The sequence below is a fragment of the Silene latifolia genome, chromosome Y, assembly GCF_048544455.1.
Source record: "Silene latifolia isolate original U9 population chromosome Y, ASM4854445v1, whole genome shotgun sequence".
Lineage (NCBI taxonomy): Eukaryota > Viridiplantae > Streptophyta > Magnoliopsida > Caryophyllales > Caryophyllaceae > Silene > Silene latifolia.
In genome coordinates, this window is record NC_133538.1 from 303439562 (window position 1) to 303444809 (window position 5248).

Consider the following 5248-nt stretch of genomic DNA (forward strand, 5'->3'; position numbering starts at 1 on the left):
ACATGCCAATTGCACGTCTTCTAACCCTTCTTGGAATACTCTTTTCTCCTTTGTTATTTGGCGCCTTTGGCTAAGGCGCTGTGATCTCCTCTTTTCGTCTCCCACTCCCCTGTCCCCTCTGACCCTTTGCAATGCTTCCTCCACCCTGGCCTCTGAGTGGGTTTGCGCTAACCAACGAACTGTTCCTAGCTCCTCCCCGGTTCCCGTTACCACTGTTGCTGCCTCTTGCTACCCTAGTAGCTGGGCCCCTCCCCCGCATGATTGGTTCAAAATCAATGTTGATGCGGCCTTTTTATCCTCTTCTTCCTTGTGTAGTGTGGGATGTGTGGTTAGGAATAGTTATGTATCTTGGGTTCGTGGATAGTCTACTAGGCTTACTACCCCAAACCCGTTTATTAGTGAGGTGCTTGCCATTAGGGAAGGATTACGTCGAGCTTATAACACCCTTAAAAAAAAATAGCGTTATCTAATTACTTAAATGCGTAAATTCTACGGAAAAACTGGTAGGATATGTTTGTAAATGGTTCAACTAGATAATACCTGCAATTTCAAAAAAATTTCTTCCTAAACCATTCACAACCAATCCAACTCAAGAAGAGTGTCAAAAACCCTGCAAAAGCTGATAAACTAATTTACATACATAACTTAAGACGCGGAAATATAGTGATACAAACCCAAAATAGAAAAGGGAGACATATGTCCCTTCAAATTATATACAAACCAAAAGTGTAAAAGGTTTACTAATAGAATAGCCAAAACTAGGTCCAAGGTTCCTTGCTCACTAGCTCGTCTGTGACCCCAACTAAGCATCAACAACCTGTCAAACGCATTTTATACAAACACGAAAGCCACAATTCAGTGGGGAGTAACTTCGAGTCCTCCCAGCCACGAATCGTCAAAATTAATGTAACATGTAATGTAACATGTAAACAATATGATAAACCATGTAATTATCATGTAATCTAACCTATGACCCCTAAACTGACCAAACTAAACTATCATGTGAATCATATAATTCAAATAGTAATCCAAACTTTATCAACTGTAACCGACTTACATCTCACCTATTACAGTTCATAAAATCACCATACAAGAAAGGGCAATATATCAAAGACAGGCATAAGTTCTTAGCACCGTCAATAGTCACTTTGTAACTCGAGTCTATACCACGAGGTAGGGAAGGTAATCGAACCGGTATCTTGGCTCAGCGGTTAATATTAATAAAACATGGCCAAGAGACAACACAACCCTAGCCTAAAATCACAGAGACCTAGACATGCGGATACACACCACCGCACCCAAGACCCACAATTTTTCTAAAACAAAGTGAGTACCCCAAGGAGTCCACCAAAGGGTTGGCTAGTACTTAAGCTGACCCCTTACTATCAAAATAAGTAACTGAGGTCATTCCCAACCTTGGATATAAATCCACTAGTCAGGAACACAAAGGCTATCAAGCAGTGAACATATACTCGTCAGAGACTATAAAGACCTATCTACGATGAAGGCCGAAATACTCACCTAGGACCTAGTCCCAGCTAGTCCCAGCTTGAATACTTTAGCCCACACCACACAAGACTCACCACACAAGTCAAGTAAGACACCCATTTAACCATAAGAGGACAAAAAGTCCAACTTACCAACCTAAATGCTAACATCCTATCATGTGAAAGGCTATATAAATGTCTATTCAGCAGATAATCCAACAGTATCCTCAATAAGTATTCAATACTAATTACCAATTCTAACAATATTAACCATATTAAAGGCTTCAGGGAATCTAGGGCCGTTTCTACAATATAAGAAGCTACTTAAATTCAACTAACTACACATGTGGAATAAAGATATAATAAATGGCCTAAAACAAGAAAAAGGCCGACTATCTAATTCATTCAAAATTTCATCCAACCGAATTTTTACCCGCAACCCCAGCCCTGCGACAGGTACGGGTCAAATTGCGGCTGACCAATCACTCAATTAACTGACATCGCATCAGTCAAAGGGACTAAGGCTCAGTTTTCGGCACAATCAACAAAACACTACAATTATCGCTATAAAATTTATTTTGTAAACTATCCTAACATGTGATAACTATTAATATAAGCACAATTTTACCATTAACATAATTTTTGTTACTAGTATGCTTCAATTCAAAATACTACCCATTTGTTACTTATACTATTCTAACATTAATTAACCCGAAATGACCATTATTGTACGAAAAACCGCGAAACAAGCACGGACCAACCCGGACCAACCCCAAGGCCGGTCGTGGGCTGCCGTGGGCCTGCCGGCTGCTGGCCGTCCCCCTACACCACCATTTTTTTCCATTTTTGTTTAGTAAAAGACCGTCTGAACATTAATTAATCGTTCCCAATTCAACTTTGTTAATTTAAACTAACAAAAGGCATAAATTAAGCATGCATGCAACAAATTTTAACATGTGAAAACTACTACTCAAACAAAAATCACCCAAACATACAAAAATCAAAGATTGTGACGATAATTCGTCGAGTAACTCGAAATATGTTACCTTAAGCTAGAAGAAGAGCAATTAACACCTTGAAAACCCAAACCCTAACAACAACTAGCCGCTATCCTCTACAATATACGAGTCCCCGAACTCGTCTTCCAAATCTTCACCTAATTAAACAATAAAAACACCATAATAAGCACAAATACCGAAAATACCGAAATTTCGTCTTAAAAAAACTTCAAGGAAACTGAAATTAAATTATACCAAGTTGTAGATCGCGATGAGAGGATTCCGAAAATATAAATTATGCGAGAATCCGAGTAGAAACGAAGAAATTGTGACGATTTTGGCTTGATTTTTGGTTGAAATGTGTTTGGTAATGGTTTTTAGAGGTTGAAGATGAAGATAGAACAAAAATCAGAAAAAAAGAAAAGGGGAAGGGGTTTGGTCCGCGGGAAAGGGAGAAAGGAAAGGAGGGAGTCGGGTTGAGTCGGGATTTTTCGAGTCGGTTTTGACTCGGTTCGATAATAATTAAAACCGTAAGTCAAATGCAAATTCCGTCAAGACCAAAGTTTTTAAACACGAGATTACAAGAAAATTGAGTATTCATACGACCCATTTCCAATTTCGTTTACCCAACGTTCAAAAGAATTGTCATTTTCCCCCCGATACGCCCTTATTTCGAAATAAAAAGTTTTACACGGTTTAAACTATTTTTAAACATTTCGAAACTATCAAAATAAATACTTTTCTTCAAAATATAATAGAATTATATTTCTTTGAATTATTTTTACTTTAATTACTTTAAATATCAAATTTTATTTGATTAATAAATTATTTTCGAAATATATTAACGGTCCGAAATTACGGGGCGTTACAGCGCTAGTCTTTTTGTAAATAATGTTGTGGTTGCCTCAGATTGCATAAATGCTGTGAATGCTATTGTTAAGGCGGGTTCTCCTTGTGGCCCTTTTGCTAACATTATTCTTGAGTGTAGGGAACTCTTAGCGGTCTCACCTAGCTTGAAGATTGTTTTTGAACGAAGATCGGCCAACCGAGTTGCGGATGCCATCGCTCAATTTGCCGCCAAGGATACTAGCGACCAGGATGGATGTTTTGATTGGGTTTATGCCCCACCTTTTGTAACCGATCTTTGTTGTATTGATTTTGTAATGGCAAGTACGCCTCTTCCCCCCGATCCGCCCCCTTGATGTAATTGATCTCTGAACCCCTTTTTTCTACTAATGTCATGCTCAAATTTTCAAAAAAAAAAAAAAAATAAAATAAAACAAAACTTCCGTAAACTAATAATTAAAGACAACCAATAAAAAATAAGCAGCATGTGTCTAGCCTAAATTATAGAGATTTTAGATATTTAACATAATTTAGAGACAAATTAGGTTACACTAATAAAAAATTAATAAATAACCTTTACAAAATATGAACACAGGAAAGTAACAAAACAAGCAACATTGAACTGCGATAATTACCACTGATTGCTTGTATAATCTGCATGTCAGCCATTGTTGTTGTTGGAAGACGATATTTGTTTCGCTAGTTATTGTTTGAACCGATGATCGTTTGAACACTATCTTCGTTTTAATGGAATCTATCTAAAGAAAGAAAGTAGGGGATTTTATTTGTTAGATTATTTGCCATAAGAAGATTTTTTTTATTTGAGAGGATTTTTTTTATTTTTTTCGTGTGGGTAGGGTTTTAAATTGTGTGTAATTGTGTTGAGGAAGGTTGTTGGGGAAGGACATGCATGTTGGTGTGTATAGAGTGGGTAATAGGTTTGTGCGCTGAGACACAGTGTTTTGGGAAGATAATCACACTTTCTCTCATGCTTAACCAATTTCCTTTTTTATTGGCACACTAAAACCCCTACTTTCTCCCATGATCTCCACCACCCATTTAGTAGATCCAATGGCTCTAGTAACGACTTAGGGACTCAAATAATATAAGGGACTCATAAGAACTTTGCTCTCTGTCTCTGTCTGTCTGTCTCTCTCTCTCTCTCTCTCTCTCTCTATCTATATATATATATATATATATATATATATATATATATATATATAAGTTCTTATAAGTTCCTTATATATATTTGTGTCCCTAAGTCCTTACCACATCCATTAGATCAAGCATTGTGGATGGTTGAGATTGAAAACAAGAAACACACTTAACACTAATCAGTTTCTTATACACTAATTAATTGTACTTTCTCTCTCTAGCCTTAATTATACATTCACTAATTCATTATCATACACACTTAACACTACTTTTTGTCTTCTTATGCTTCCAAGTTTATACAAATTTTATGATACTTTTACTGTTTTACAAGTGTAACTTTAGACTTTTACGAGTGTAACATTAACAAAAAAAAAGCGTAACTGTAAACAAAAAAGCGGTTTTGACGTATATTATTTTGGTTTTTGTAATTTTGAGACAAGTTTACGATATTTTAGGATATTTAGAATGTAACTTTAATCTTTTACGAGTGTACCTTTAATCATTTTTTTTTTGGTACAATGTACCTTTAATCATTAATAGTGTAACTTTATACTACGAAGTCATTTTGTCGGATCCTATTTTGAAATTTGTAATTTTAAAGCAAATTTACGACAAGTTTACGTTTTACGAGTGAAAATTTAGTTTCTTTTCGAGTTATTTTGACGAATATTATTTTAACTTTTATTAATTTTAACACAACTTATCGTAAATTTATTGACTTATAAGTGTAAATTTAGTCTTTTAGAAAGTATAACTTTAATC

At 35.8% G+C, this 5248-nt stretch overlaps 1 long non-coding RNA gene across 1 annotated transcript; it reads right to left on the reverse strand.

Annotated features, from left to right (window-relative positions):
* Nucleotides 1-546: 546 nt before the first annotated feature.
* Nucleotides 547-4258, reverse strand: LOC141627146 (uncharacterized). The gene is made up of 3 exons (XR_012536705.1): nt 3967-4258; nt 2534-2643; nt 547-817 (listed from the first exon to the last, which is right to left on the reverse strand). It is a non-coding gene; the product is annotated as an uncharacterized LOC141627146 (long non-coding RNA).
* Nucleotides 4259-5248: the final 990 nt, after the last annotated feature.